The 14,847-nt window shown below is 48.7% G+C and overlaps 1 protein-coding gene across 3 annotated transcripts in view; it reads left to right on the top strand.

Moving 5' to 3' along the window:
- Ubash3b (ubiquitin associated and SH3 domain containing, B) overlaps positions 1 to 14,847 on the top strand; it is a 147,525-nt gene that overhangs the window by 4,049 nt on the left and 128,629 nt on the right. The window lies entirely within an intron of this gene.

The following is a 14,847-nucleotide window of genomic DNA, read 5'->3' as shown; positions in this document are numbered from 1 at the left end:
TGTTTTTGTTTGTTTTCATTCTCACGGGGTCTCTTATATTCCAGGCTGACTTCGAATTTACTATAAAACTGAAACTGGCCTTGATTTTCTGGTTTTCCTGCTTCTTCTATCTCCACAGTGGTAGGATAATGGCACAAGTCTCTCACACAAGGCCCCAAAGGAGGCTTGAATGGGGTCCCCAATCCCGCCCTAAAGACACACGTATCTGTCATTCACCTTAGCGGGTTCACTCAGGTCAGCTAAGGCAGCTATTGCAGATTTCAGAGGGCAGGACTTTAACTTCGTGTGGAGAACTGAGGAGGAAGACTGCAAGACTTACCTGACCAGAAATACTCACTGGAGCATCCAGCCCAGAAGGAGGAATGAACGGAATGTTAGTGTTGTCCCTCAGGTCCCAGAAGAGTCTCAAGAGGAAAAGAGACGCTTCCAGCCTTCTGAGGAGAGTAGCTGAAGCTAGACTCCTTTGGGGTATAGCCAGGCCTGTCCCGGAATAGAGACTATAGCCAGCCTCTCTGGATGGCTACAGAGAGGCCAGGACAGCAGGCCCAGGTTCCGTTCGATCTATACTGTGCCTACTGTGCCGTGCTGTGGTCCTGGAATTGACTTAACCCCAGGGCCTTGCTGGAGCTTTCTCAGGGGAATGCTCTTAATGAGCCGGGGCTTGTTAAGTGCTTGACAGAGCTGAAAGCAGCAGGACTGCCATGCAGGGCCAACCAGGGTGACCTCAGGGTATGTTCTCTGTGGCTTGTCACTCCTCTACCAGGCTTTGTCACCTCACATAAGTGTCTTCTGTCCAACCTCACCTGATGCAGAAAGACCTGTTTGTGCTCTGCTTGGTGTGTCTGTTGGGAAGCCCATGAGGTGGGGATGAGCTGAGGCCTCTAGAAGGAAACTTTCAAAGACTACATGGCTCACCCCTTCCTTTTGCTTTTTATGCTCATTAGCTGTGTGCTGGCCCAAATGTTCTAAAAATAGAAACCCAGCTTCCTCCAGGCTGGTGAGGTTATCCTGAAGGAAAAGGAAGAGTGATCAGTGGGTAAAGGCCTGAGGCTGATGAGGCCTCAGGCACTTGAGTGGTCCTGGGGATAGTGAAAGCGACCTGTAGCTGATCACACCCAACTTCCTTCATGGGAGCACTGTTGCCTGTTACCCCCTCCGGTTTTAGAGGATAGATGCCCTCAACTTGTCTCTAGGGGCCAACTGTGTCCCTTGGATCAAGTCTCTGAGCGACAGAATCCAAGGACTCATTGCTTATACAGCCCCGTACCAGCCTTTCACTTTTTTTTCTCATTTGTTTTGAGACAGGTAGCCCAGGCTGGCTCAAACTCACTGTGTAGCTAAGATTGGCTTTGAATGCTTCTCCCAACTTCCCGCCTTCCTGAGTGCTGGGAACGAAGTTGATACACTACAGTTGGATTCTTTTTATTATTTTTTTATGTGCATTGGTGTTTTATTTACATGTATTTCTGCGTGAAAGGTTCCAGATGCCCTGGAACTAGAGTTATGGGCAGTTGTGAGCTGCCATGTGGGTGCTGGAAGTTGAACCGAGGTCGTCTGGAAGAGCAGCCATGCTCTTAACCACTGAGCCATCTCCCCAGCCCTTTATTTATTTTTTTAAAAGGTTGCCTGTGGCTAGAACATTCTTCACTTTAAAAAAATGGCTTATATGTATTTCCTAATGAGAGAGAGAGAGAGAGAGAGAGAGAGAGAGAGAGAGAGAGAGAGAGAGAAAACACGAACTGTGTAGCTATTACTTAGCCTTAGCCTCCTCGGACTCTGAGTTCAATCCCCGGCACCATGAGAGAAACCAATAACAAAACAAGAAAGTCTTGAAGGGGCCTGGCAGGAGGGCAATATCCCAAGTTCTAATCCAGCGTTTGCCTGATTCTTGAATCATCAACTTTCCCATTGTGTCTCCTTTCCCCAGCACGGTGATCAGCTCCCGTACACCTCAGTGCCCGCCTGTTAACAGAGGCAAAGACTTGGATGAATAGAGCCTGGGCATCCACTATTCTTTGATAATAGTGTTACCAGAGGGAGATGGACATTGGCGGGCGGTGCTGCTGTAGCTTGTTTTTCTCAGTTGAGACTATTTGAGCTATGTCTAGTTGAAGAGCTGGACGGTGGCAGAAAGCTGGAGTAAGCGCCTGGGACTTGGCTTTGGGCAGCAGGCTGAGTTAGCTACACCTCACTGCTCAAAGATAAAGGCAGCTCAGAGCAGCCCCATGAGCTCTTGAGGGTCAGACTGCAGGGCCACGCATTAAAATATCTAGTTTCTCTGGCTCTCTCTCTCTCTCTCTCTCTCTCTCTCTCTCTCTCTCTCTCTCTCTCTCTCACCTGTTGGTTGATTGACACTGGATCCCCTGAAAGCATTTGGCCAAGCAAGCGGCTCTGAAATGAAGCCAACTCTGACCCGGGGCCTAGGGTTCCTTCCCTTTGCATCTTGGATAGACAACTATAATTGTGGTTCACTTGGCACAGAGGAGTTCTTAACAGGTGGACAGGGCAAGAAGTCTCTCCCTACTGTAACTATGTCCTTGTGCAGCATTCTTCACACTTGTGGGTTACTGGGCAGTTTGAAAAACACTCCAGTGTGCGTTAAATATCAACAGCCTCATAGTCCTCTGAGGGTTATTTGCTGATGACCACTTGGTTAGTTTTGGGGGGGGCCTTATTGCTGTATGGACCTCAGCCTAAAACCTCAAGTCCAGTGAACTTTTCTGTGTAGAGGTTACAATTTAAAAGGACGTCGGCAGACCATCTTTATAAAGTCTTTTGAGGAGATGTAAACTACAAAATGATGCCTGTGGACAGGTGAATGCAGCAAGACGTGGCATATCCAAGGCCTCAGAGTTTTCTTGTGTTGGGTCAGTCAGATGGATCGGTAGGACCACGGGGCTTGCTGTCAACCCTGACAACCTGAGTTCAATCCTGGGACCCACAGGGTGGGATGAGAGACCAACTCCAGGAAGTTTCCCTCTGGCCCTGTGAAAGTTTTCTTGCATCCTTTTGTAGGAGTTCCTCTCGAGTTCAAACCCTGAGTCCCGTGCAACTTCAGATCTGGTTATTAATTTAGCTGGAGTTTCTTTCTAGACTGCCATGTAAGTGGTACCATACCAGTGCTTACTGTTATACTTGTGTTTTCTTGAGTATCAAGTGACTCTGTGTGTGTGTGTGTGTGTGTGTGTGTGTGTGTGAGAGAGAGAGAGAGAGAGAGAGAGAGAGAGAGAGAGAGAGAGAGAGAGAGATTTTTAAGGTTTTCTGAGATAGCGCCCCACATAGTCCAGGCTGGCCTCAAACGTCGTGTGTAGCTGAGGCTCATGTTGAACTTTGGGTCTTGCCTCCACCTTGTAAGCACAGTGAGAGTGGACATGTGCTACCCACACTCAGCTTGATCATATGTTTGTTCAAAACCCTGTGTTGTGAATCCGTAGTTGGTTTCTTTTGATTGACCTTGAGGCCTGTGAATGGGCTGCTGGCCTAATTATAACCCCTGAATACGGTTTCTATGAAAATTCCCCGTTACGCCCTAATTTCTAATTATACGTTAAGCTTTTAGACCACATTGGCGATGACACAGCAGATTCTCAGACATAACCACTTTTAAGTCTTAGAAATTGAACATTTGATGAGGAAACCAGCCCAGGAGGCTAAGGGTTGTGGAGATGGACAGACACCCTGCCTTGCTGTTGTGTTCTGCACTTGCCTTAGCACCTGGCTACCTTGAATTCCGGCTGCCTCTGCCCAGCCATTTTTGGAGCTTAAGGCTTTACTTTGCCTCCCATCACAGCTACTCTGGCTAAGGACGGTGGCTCTGTGGAAGCCTCTGACATCCCAGCAGGCATGGCTTGTGTATGGGGCTTTCCTTCCATGGGCATCTGCCAACTGTCTTATCTGTCTGTCCCCAGCAGGCACTGCCCATAAGGGCCTTTTTCCTCTGTGCTCGCATCTGGGGACTGGAAAGACCCCGGTTTTAGTCTGTTTCCTTCTTCCTGCCTTGGTGTGCAGTTTGAAATCCTTCTTGGGTTTGAGTCTGCCCCTTACCAGCCCCTACTGACATCATCTCAGGCAGTCTTCTGCCTCAGCCTTCTGAGTAGCTGAGATTAGAGATGTGTGCCACCAAGCCAAGCTCAGCTTGTAAAATTTTGACAGTAACACTGGGACACTCGTGCCTGTGAGACGTGCCAGTCCATGCAAACAGTCGGCATTCCCCCATCCCTCCGTAAGGGACAATTTCTACTGCCACTTCACGGTGCTGGTGCTGCCTGGATGCCCGGGTACTCCGTGCCTCTCTCTTAGCTGGGATACACAGTAGTAGATGGGCAGAGGCCAATGGTGTTTCTCAGTACTGCATTCTGCTCCCTCGTGCCTGGCTTCCTCCGGAGGGTCTGAGCAGTGCCAGGCCAAGTCCAGCAGAAACAGAGCGGAGCCAACACCGCCCAAGCTGCTGGCTGTGATTGATGGCCAGGCTCAGGGATCCGATGGGGTACCATATGGCTGTCTACTGATTACTCTCAAATGGAATCAGACTTGAGGTCTGGAGACAGAGAGAGAGAGAGAGAGAGAGAGAGAGAGAGAGAGAGAGAGAGAGAACGAGAACACGCATCTCCTGTGCCTTAATGCACTGTGACGGGCATAGCCCCAAGCAGGACACAGAGTCAGTGCCAGGAGAAGGGTGGTAGCAGTGCCCATGGGGACTAAAAGCCCTTGTCTTCTTTAGGGAGAAGTCTCTCAGGGACCACTGGGAATTTGCCCAAAGACTTCAAGGAGAATCGCTCTGCTACTTGTTTTTTCCCTTGGAGGGTGGTGGGCATGTGGCATTCGGCTGAATCCTCTGGATCCTCTCCCAAGGGCATATGGGTTTAATCCTGCCCTCCTCCCTCTTCCTACCACCCCCACCCCATTTATTTATTTATTTTGAGATCCAGCTGGCACTGAACTCTTCATCCCCCTGCCTCAGCATGCCCAGTGTTCCATTTTCTACCACCCCTCTCCTTAGTGACTTGAATTATCCTCTATCCCTCCTCCTATTTATGAGTGGACGGTGTCCCAGATGACCACCTCCTGTACCATGGTATCCCACTAAGCTCTGTGGAGTGGAGGAAATGCCAAATGGCAGTCTCCCCAGCGAGTGCTGCAGGCAGCCTTTGCATCTGTTGCTCGTGGCCGTGGAGTGGCAGGTGAATGAATATCTTCTCGACTAGAGTGAATGTCCAGAGGCATTGGGTGTTGTCACCTCAGGGGCAGGCCAGTGGTAACACATGGTGCAAAAAGGGGTCTTTGGCATTCTGACTCAAAATGAAACTGTCTTTCTTGGCTTTTTAGACGCATGTCCATGGCTTTCACAAGCCTCGGGGGTTCCTACTGTAAAGGACTTTGATCTCTGCCATTTCTTAGGCCCTTTGCAGTCACCCGAGTGGCTCCCCGGTGACTTGGACAAGTGTGTTGCACATCAGCAGGACATTCGTGTGGCTTCTTTTCTATCCCAGGGAATCTGGATTCTGTGCCTTCACCTTTCTTTGTTTTCATTCCCACAGCACTTGATTGTCCAATTCTTCATGGGCGTAGGGAAATGGCTCAGTTGGTAAAATGCCTGCCGGGCAACCTTCAGAACCTGAGTCCCGCCATTAGTACCCACATAAAAAGCCAGCTGCAGTGATACACACATTACTGGGTCACATTACTGGGTGGAACCATGGAGCTTGCTGGCCAGCCTAGCCTAATCATGGAGTGCCAAGTTCCAAAGAGACCCTTGTCAAAGCACAAGATGTATGGATGCTGCGAGATGGCACCTGGAGTTGTCCTCTGGCTTCCACATGCACACATATGTCACACACACACACACACACACACACACACACACACACACACACACACAGGCATACATGCACACACACAAGCACATGAGCATGCACACCAAGCTCTTTAGGACTGTTGATAGTCTAGAGAGTAAATAAATGGAAAGAAAGAAAGATATGAGGCAATTACAGCCATGGGGAGTCATTTAATGAGTGTGCATTAGAGTAATTTCCCAATCAGTAGGAAATGTGCTTGCCTTCCTGCAAAATACAACCAACGTGCTGGTTAAATAGGAGAGGAGGTCCTGCCTACAGCCTGGCACCTAAGATCACCAAATGATTCAGGGATACCATTTCAGTGAAAAGGACATCTTCCCTTCAGTGGAGTTGCCTGGTGTTTATCTAATGCTTTCCGGTGCGCTCCCTGGATCCTGTGCAGGTATAAACATTCTTGTGTATAAAACAACCTTGGCAGGGGACTCTCAGGATGAGGGCTATTTCTGTGCAGGGGTGAGAAGCTGAAAGAAATGCCAGCCGCTGGGGTTCACGGCAGTCTGCAGAATGCCTGGGGGAGGCTGAGGGCACAGAGGAAGGATATGGCAACTGTCTGCTTTCGGGGGTTGTAGCCGTGTGGCTGGAGGGAGCTTGTTTGGGAATCAGGTAGCTGAGTTGTTTAGAATCCTCCTTCTGTGGAGACTGTGCCCCATTCAGAAATATTTACGGAGAGCACTCACTCTCTAAATGTTTATCCTTTTGTCCCAGGAAGGAAGCACTTCAAGGGCAGGAAGGAAGTGTGCTTCCACAAGGGCTGTTGTGTACATGCAGCCACTGAGACATATGCAGAGCCCTGCAGGGTCAACTGGAGTCTCCAACCCGGGTTGCCTGCAGACTCACTTCTTACTCAGCCTCTCCTGGAAGAGCCCACCTGTGCATCCTTTCTCCTTTTCATCTGGTTACGGCTGTCCATCTCTGACAGAGCAGCCCGGGCTTGACTGTTCCTCTTCCCATCCACCTCCTATCTCCCTCAAACCTTACTAAGCATAACCTGTGAACCAAACCAGGCAAAGGGACACCCCTACATCACCTTCCAGGGACACAGAATACACTTCCTGAGGTCCTCTAATATCTTGTTAGTGAGAAGTTTGCTGTGTGACATGATTTTTCAGAAAAACAAAAACAAAAACAAAAAGTATAGATACTTCACTGAGTCTCTGCCGGAAGCTGTGAAAAGCTTGTACTAATAGGAGCTGGGGGTACAGATATAATTAGATCCAATCTCTCTTTCCCTGAGACGTTGGCATTCTGGTGTGAAAGGTAGAAATGTCTGGCCATGTGGTACATGCAGTCCAAGGGATAGAAGACACATCTATGGGCTGGGATGGAGGGTAATTGGCAGAGTGCTTGGCTAACATGCACAAAGCCCCATGCTTAATCCCCAGGACCATGTCAATGAGAAGCATAGGTGAATACCTGTAATTCTAGCATTCTGGAGATGGAGACAGAAGGATTAGAAGTGTAAGATCTTCCTCACATACATAGCAACTTGAAAGCCAGCCTGGGCTACATTGCACAGGAGGAAGACGGTATGACCAGATAACCAGATGACCAGAGAGGGAAGCTTGAGTTTGAAATGGAAATACAACATTATCAATGGGTTCAAAGGATTTTATATTAAAAGTGGAGCATCTCTAACCCAAGAACCCAAACTTGGAAATGCTCTAAAATGTGCAACCTTGAAAATCAGCGTGATGTTCACATGTGAGCCAGGTCCCCCCTCTGGCTTCAGGACACAGAGGCACGGGAAACCTGTGACGTGGCCTGTAGGTTATGCTTGTGAGGTATGGAACATTCGTGGGTTTCGTGTGCTTAGACTTGATGTACATGCAGTTATCCCTAAAGGAAGATGAGATATGAGGTCCTCGCATCCCAAGCATTTCGGGTGAGAGACGCTTAAACTAGATAGACTGTGAGAGACTGCTTGTGGGAAAATCCTCCAGAAGGAGAAGCTCAGACGTGCACAGCCAGGGTGGTGGCACAATTTAACTGGCTTGGGCCCTCGGGTAAAACTGAGGAGAAATAAGAGAAGCAGATGAAGTGAGGCTTTCAGAGTCTCACGGGTTGCCTGCGACAGAGCAAACAAAGCCCTTGCTAAAAACCATTAGCTTACGCTCCTAAAGCTAGCTCCCAAGGTCTGTTCCCTTATTTGGACACTTCCTGCTCCTGAGGCCCCGGCCAAGATTCTGCTATCACAGCACTGAAGTCCACCAGATTAGCCTTTTCATGTGATTTCCTCTCCTTTCCCTCTTCCAGCCTCCCTTCCGTTTCATGCGTTGCTTTGAGAGGCGATCTCACTCTGTAGCCAAGGCTAGCCCCATGGACCTGGTGCCTCTGCTGCCTCAGTGCTGGGATCACTTGGATTTCCTTTCCTTTCCCTCTTCCAGCCTCCCTTCCGTTTCATGCGTTGCTTTGAGAGGCGATCTCACTCTGTAGCCAAGGCTAGCCCCATGGACCTGGTGCCTCTGCTGCCTCAGTGCTGGGATCACTTGTAGGTGTTTCACTGCACCCAGCCCTCCCGGTCTCTTGCTTTGCTTGGCTTCCCTGCTGTTGGTGGACATTCCTGTGATTCTCACCCTACAGAAGACAATAGTCATTTGCCCCTAGGCCTTCTGGGAATGGCAGCCCCTGAGGAGGAGGGTGGAATAGGGTGGGGAAGTGACAACCACAGTGGAGAGCTGGGAGAGCCAGAAATGTGTCACTGGAAGGGACTCTGGCAAGCTGGAAAGCATTGCCAACATGGCTCTGGCTGGCCCTGCCCTCCCCCACCCCTACCCATTCCCTCTGCCTTGCTAAAAACCCATTAGATTGCATTCCAGAAGCTAGCTACCAAGGTCCATCCCCTTATTTGGCCACTTCCTCTTCCTGAGGCTGGTGACAAAGGTCCAGCCAGCAAAGTATTGAAGTCCACCAATCAAAAGCCCCCTTTGGCTCACCTAACTAGCATGCCCAATTAAAATTAAACAGGTTATCTTAACAGGGGGTTTCTCCTTGTACCATTATAAACCACCATTTTTCTATGGGACACATCTGTCTCTTCTCTATTCAGAGTCAGTCCTTCATCTTCTGGGACAAATACCCCTCCTCCCTCCCTCTCTTACTCCCTTCCCCTTCTCTCTTATCCTCTATCTCCTGACTTTGTCTCTTATTTCCTGTCCTCTGTCCCTCTGGGACAAATAAATCTTCTTTGTGCTAAAACTTGGTCTTAAGCGTCCTAAGCGGATATGTTTCCTAACGTCACCCGTCTATCCATGAAAGTCAGGATAAGGTATATTCTTCTGGGGCTGAAAACGGGTTTTTGAATCTAATGTTTCAAGTCCTGGCTCTATTGCTTTCTGAGAATCTGATTTTATTGTGTGACAAATCTTTCCCCGGGGAGAAACACATCTACTCATCCCAGACAGAGCAATGTATAGATACCACCAAGGTCCTACGTCGTGAACCAATGAGCTTTATTGGGGTTACTTACGGGAAATATGGGTGAGGGGTTATTTAGAGGAGCATAAATGACTCAAAGAGAGCTACACCACCAAAGCCCACCCCAGCATGGTTGACAACTCACAAAAGCTGGGACCCTGGAGCACACACTACACAGCTCGTCAGATTGGAGAGTGTCTTTTCCAGGTGCCTCAGGTGGTCTAACCCTCCTCCAGACAGCTCTGCTGGCTTCTGCTTCTTCCAGGCAGTTCTGGTCTCAGAGACGTATGTGCAACCTTTTTTTGTTTTGAGAGTTGTCCTTTGAGTTTATTCTGGCCTTCCTTACTCTGGCAAGAAGGGACCTAGTGAATCGGTCATCTCAGGGACTTGCTGAAGCTAATTCGAGTTTACCTTCCTGCTTAAGGATCTTTCCTGAACGATGGGATGTTTCAACCTCAAAGACGACTGTTGAACAACACATTTCCAACAAGTTAACTCTGTAGATTGGGTGAACTGAACAGAGGATATGTCAGAGAAAGCCACAAAGAGCTGTGTGGGTAAAGAAAGCCACGGCTTACAGAATGCTACTTGTGACTTATCTTCAGCTGTTGGGCCCTGGTTCTGGGCTCTCCTGAGGTGCATGCATGTGGACCTCACCAAATTCCTTTGTTTCAGAGGACATGGTGAGGACATCTGGGGACCATGGACTGCTTCCTCCAAAATGAGCACTTCCTTCTGGAGGCTTCCATTCTCACCTCCTCTCTTTTAGGAATTGGGGATATGAGTCATAAGGAGTTAGCAAGTGGCTTTTGTGAAGCATAGCACATGCAGCAAAGGGCGTGTGTCGCTGCTTCCGTTAGCTGCTGTCAAAAGTTACTACTTATTGAACAACTTGGAACACCCAAGTTTATTCAGTAGTTTGGGGGTCCAGAGTCGAGGAGTTGTTTTCTTGTTCTGGTTTGGGTTTTTTTGTTTTTTTGTTTTTGGGTTTTTTTTTTTTATCATTTGTTTTTTAGGGTCTGGCTATGTCGTTGGGCTAGCCTGGAGCTCTCTGTATGGTGTGTGTAGCAGCATACAGCAAGTTTGCCTCTGCCTCCTGAATGTTGGAATTACAGGCATGTGCCACCACACCTGGCTCCAAAGTGTGTCTTACAGGCGTATGTGGCAGTGTAGACAAACTGGGGTTCCGTGTGGACGATCTAGGAGAGACTCTGGGCTTGCCTTCCCCAGCCCTGGCCGTCTGCCTATGTTCTATGGCTAGTGGCACCGCCCTCAAAACACTGTTGGTTTGAGTGCTGGGCTAGCCTCATTTCTGGCTGCCCCTGCCCCTGGCTCCCCCACCGCACTCTATCCCTTCTGAGTACCCCCTTGTGATTGCACCTCCACAGTTTCAGAAACTTAGCTCAGCCACATCTGTAAAGTGTCCGTTGTGGTGGAGGCAGCATCCCAGGTTCTAGCGTTATTAGGGCATGAGCAGCTCCCGGATGCTCTGAGTCTGTCAGCCACAGCCCGAGGTCTACATTTCTCCCTAGTCTGCGACACCTGTCACGTTTTCCTTTCCCGTTACGAACCATCATTTGCTCCCTTGTTTCTTTTTTTCCACTTCTGTTTTCTGAGACAGGGTTTCTCCGTGCTGCGCTGGCTGTCCTGAACTCACTCTGTAGACCAGGCTGGCCTCGAACTCAGAGATCTGCCTGCCTCTGCCTCCTGAGTGCTGGGATCAAAGGTGTGCGTCACCACCGCCTGGCATAGTACTCTTTTTTTTTTTTTTTTGGTTCTTTTTTTCGGAGCTGGGGACCGAACCCCGGGCCTTGCGCTTCCTAGGCAAGCGCTCTACCACTGAGCTAAATCCCAACCCCTGGGCCATCTTTTAAACACTTATTTTGCACCTCGACATCAAGCTTGTGAGACAGGAACAGCTTCCTCCATGTTGCAGGTGAGAGAGCACAGCCAGCAAGAGGAGGAACCAGGACACAAGAGCTGGTGACTTACACAAGCTTCTTGTTTGCTCGTGCTGTAGTTCTGGGGGATAGAACCTCACACATGCTAGGCAAACACTCAAGCATTGAGCCGTGTCTCAGCCCCCTTCCTTTTTTTTTTAAAGTTCTTACATTTTTGAAATTTATTTTCTTCAGAACCATAGTCCATTATTTCCTCTTCCCCTCTGTACTGTTAACTTGATATGCTCATCAGAGAGGAAGGAGCCTCCGTGGAGGAAAAGCCTCCCTGAGATCCAGCTGTCAGGCATTTTCTCAATTAGTGAGGGAGTGACCAGATCATGGTGGGTGGCGCCATCTCTGGGCTGGTGGTCCTGGGTTCTGTGACAAAGCAGGTTGAGCAAGCCATGTGAGCAAGCCAGTAAGCAGTACCCCTCCATGGCCTCTTCATCAGCTCCTGCCTCCAGCTTCTGCTCTGTTTGAGTTCCTGTCCTGACTTCCTTCAGTGATGAACAGTGCTGTGGAAGTGTAAACTGAGTAACTCTCCCCCCACACACACCTTGCTTTTTGATGATCACAGCAGTAGAAACCCCAAGACACTTTTTTCACCCTCAAAATCTTCCCATGTATCCCTCTTTGTTCTTTCAAATCCTTGGCTTCCCTTTTCACTGTTACATACATATGTTTATGTACATAGACATATATGCACATACATGTGTGTTCCTAAATACAGAAGTACAACATGCTCAATATGCCACTTATTTGCATATTTTTATGTACAAAGAGTTAGCATGATCTCCCTCCCTGGGTAGATGGTCTTGAGTAATCAGTCCCACTGAATGAAGCCTACACTATTTGTCTCAGGGAAACACTGCTGACTTGGCTTCAGTCTATATTCAGCTCATCCTTGGCTGGCACAGACATAGCAAATAGGCACCCAGCCTTACTTTTTGCAGGAGTATCCAAGTGTTGACTATCTCCCCCTCAGAAGCCCAAGGAGGGAAGCGGCTGAATGGAAAGCCTTTTTGTTGTTGTTTTGTTTTTTTAAGATTTATGTATTTATTTTATGTGAGTCCACTGTAGCTGTCTTCAGACACACCAGAGGAAGGCATCAGATCCCATTACAGATGGTTGTGAGCCACCATGTGGATGCTAGGAATTGAATTCAGGACCTCTGGAAGAGCAGTCAGTGTTCTTTGCTGGGTCATCTCTCCAGTTCTTTTGTTTTGAGACAGGGTTTCTCTGTGTAGCCCTGGCTGTCCTGGAACTCACTCGGTAGATCAGGCTGGCCTCAAACTCAGAGATCTGCCTGCCTCTGCCTCCCCAGTGGGATTAAAAGTGTGAGCCACCACCGCCTGACTTCGATGGGAATTCTTAAAGAGCACCCAGAGTGCTGGTGTTCTGTGAGGTTTGATGAGTAACTGAAGGCAGGAAACTCGAGTTCCAAATAAATAAGGTGATAGCCCTAGATTACGCAGAACTGAGGTCAGAAGGGCAGCTTGGTTTGCCCCTTGGTTTGTTTCTGGGCCCCACCCTAAAAAGCCTTGTGGTTGGCTTTCTAGTGGTATCAACTGGGTTGACAATGATGCTAACTCTTTTTTGGAAATATGTGTGTTTGTGTGTATGGGGTGTATGTGTATGGGGTGTGTGTGTATGGGGTGTGTGTGTATGGGGTGTGTGTGTATGGGGTGTGTGTGTATGTCTGTGTGTATGGTGTGTATGTATGGTGTGTGTGTGTATGTGTGTGTGTATAGTGTGTGTGTATGGTGTGTGTGTGTGGTGTGTGTGGTGTGTGTATGTATGTGTGTGGTGTGTATGTGTGTGTGTATGGTGTGTGTTTATGGGGTGTGTGTGTGTGTGTGTGTGTGTGTGTGTGTGTGTTCTGGGTGGGGTGGGGACAGGCACTGGGTGGTTCTTGGAGTCACAGATCATCCAGCCCCTGCCAACTACACAGCTTCCACCTACTGCTGACACTGAGCTCTGATGGTAGAAACGGGAAGTACATTCTTGTTCCTGTGGGTTCATTGAAAGACTCCCTAAACAAAACACATTGTGGTTTGTTTGGTACTGAGTTTGTGATCAGACTGATGCAGGTTCAAATCCCGACTCCATACAGACAAGTTAACAAAAATCTCTGTGAGTCGCAGCGTAGTCCTCTCTTAAATACAAGGTGAGGGCATCCATCTCAGAGCACTGCTGTGGCGACAGAAGAAGACAGCACATAGGTGGGGTCGGTGTAAATGAGGCCTGTTGGCAAGTGTGCACAGTGACAGGCAGGGCGGGGACCGCAGCTCTGAGAGAAGGCAGAAGGGGGTTCCATGTGCAGAAGGGGTTCTTCCATTTGTTTTGGGTTGTTGTTGTTTGAGACGGAGTCTCATGCAGCCCAGGCTGGCCTCCAACTCACTCTACAGCTAATAAAGGCAATTTCCCTCCTCCAAGGCCAGCACAAAGATGCACGGCACATTTTGCTTGCTTTCTTTCTTTTTTTTTTTCCGGAGCTGGGGACCGAACCCAGGGCCTTGCGCTTGCTAGGCAAGCGCTCTACCGCTGAGCTAAATCCCCAACCCCCACATTTTGCTTTCTTTTTGCTGCCTACTCTGTCCTGGAGTTCAAGATTCTCTGACCTCAGCTTCTGCGTTGTTAGAGCTATAGGCCAAAGCTGCCACATCCGGCTAAGTGAAGATTAGTCACTCATGTCTTTCTTTATAAAGTGTAAATTCCTCACCCCTTGAAGACAGAGGCCTGTGGTAAATTGGTGGGTCATCTGATTGACTGAGACCCTGAAGAGGGACAATCAGACAAAGGGATCCCTTCAGAGTACAGGAATGTTCTCTTCCAAAGCCCATGGGAGCCACACACTCTTGTCTTCTGCTGGGCTTCCCATGTGCAGCTGGTAGTCTCCCTTCTCAAGAATGATCTATGGCCAGGAATGTCCTATATAGGCTCTCACTGGCATATATATGTATGTATATACATGTATGTGTGTGTGTGTATGTATGTATGTATGTATGTATGTATGTATGTATATCCCAGTACTTTGGAGACCTTGAGGATCAGAAGTTCAAGTTCAGCCTGGAACACATGAGGCCATATCTAAGAACAAAATAAATAAAGGAAACCTGTAAAATTAAGCCTTCTGGTACAGACCTGTACCCCACCATAGAGGATACTTACTACAGCAGGAGAATGGTGAGTTCAAGGCTAGCCTGTGCTGCATGGTGAGAAGCTGTCTCAAGAAAACCAAGCAAGCAAGCAAACAAACAAAAGCCAAGGGCTGGGAGTGTAGCTTAGTGGGGAAGCACTTGCCTAGCATGCACAAGGTCCTGGGTTTGAGCTCCAGCTTAGCAGAAACAAGGAACAAGAACAAAACCAGAATCCATGATGCATCAACTGGGTTGTAATACTAGCACAGGACCCCTGTTGCAGCCATCTTGTAGGCCAGACCTGAAAAATCAGCTGGGACATAAACATGAACTTCTGGAGATCTCTGATCTCAGGCCTGAAGTGTCCTTCATGCCTCAGGAAGTTCTTATCCCAGTGGAAGATCACAACTGTACCCACCGAAGGCTGAAAGAAAGCAGTGCCCCCTTGCCTTCCAGGCATGGTAAAGCTCCCACTGTCTTCACCAATCAGTCATGGCA

The sequence above is a fragment of the Rattus norvegicus genome, chromosome 8 (genome assembly GCF_036323735.1).
Source record: "Rattus norvegicus strain BN/NHsdMcwi chromosome 8, GRCr8, whole genome shotgun sequence".
Classification (NCBI taxonomy): Eukaryota; Metazoa; Chordata; class Mammalia; order Rodentia; family Muridae; genus Rattus; species Rattus norvegicus.
The sequence above is the reverse complement of the archived record's forward strand: the minus strand, read 5'-3'. Positions and strand labels throughout refer to the sequence as shown.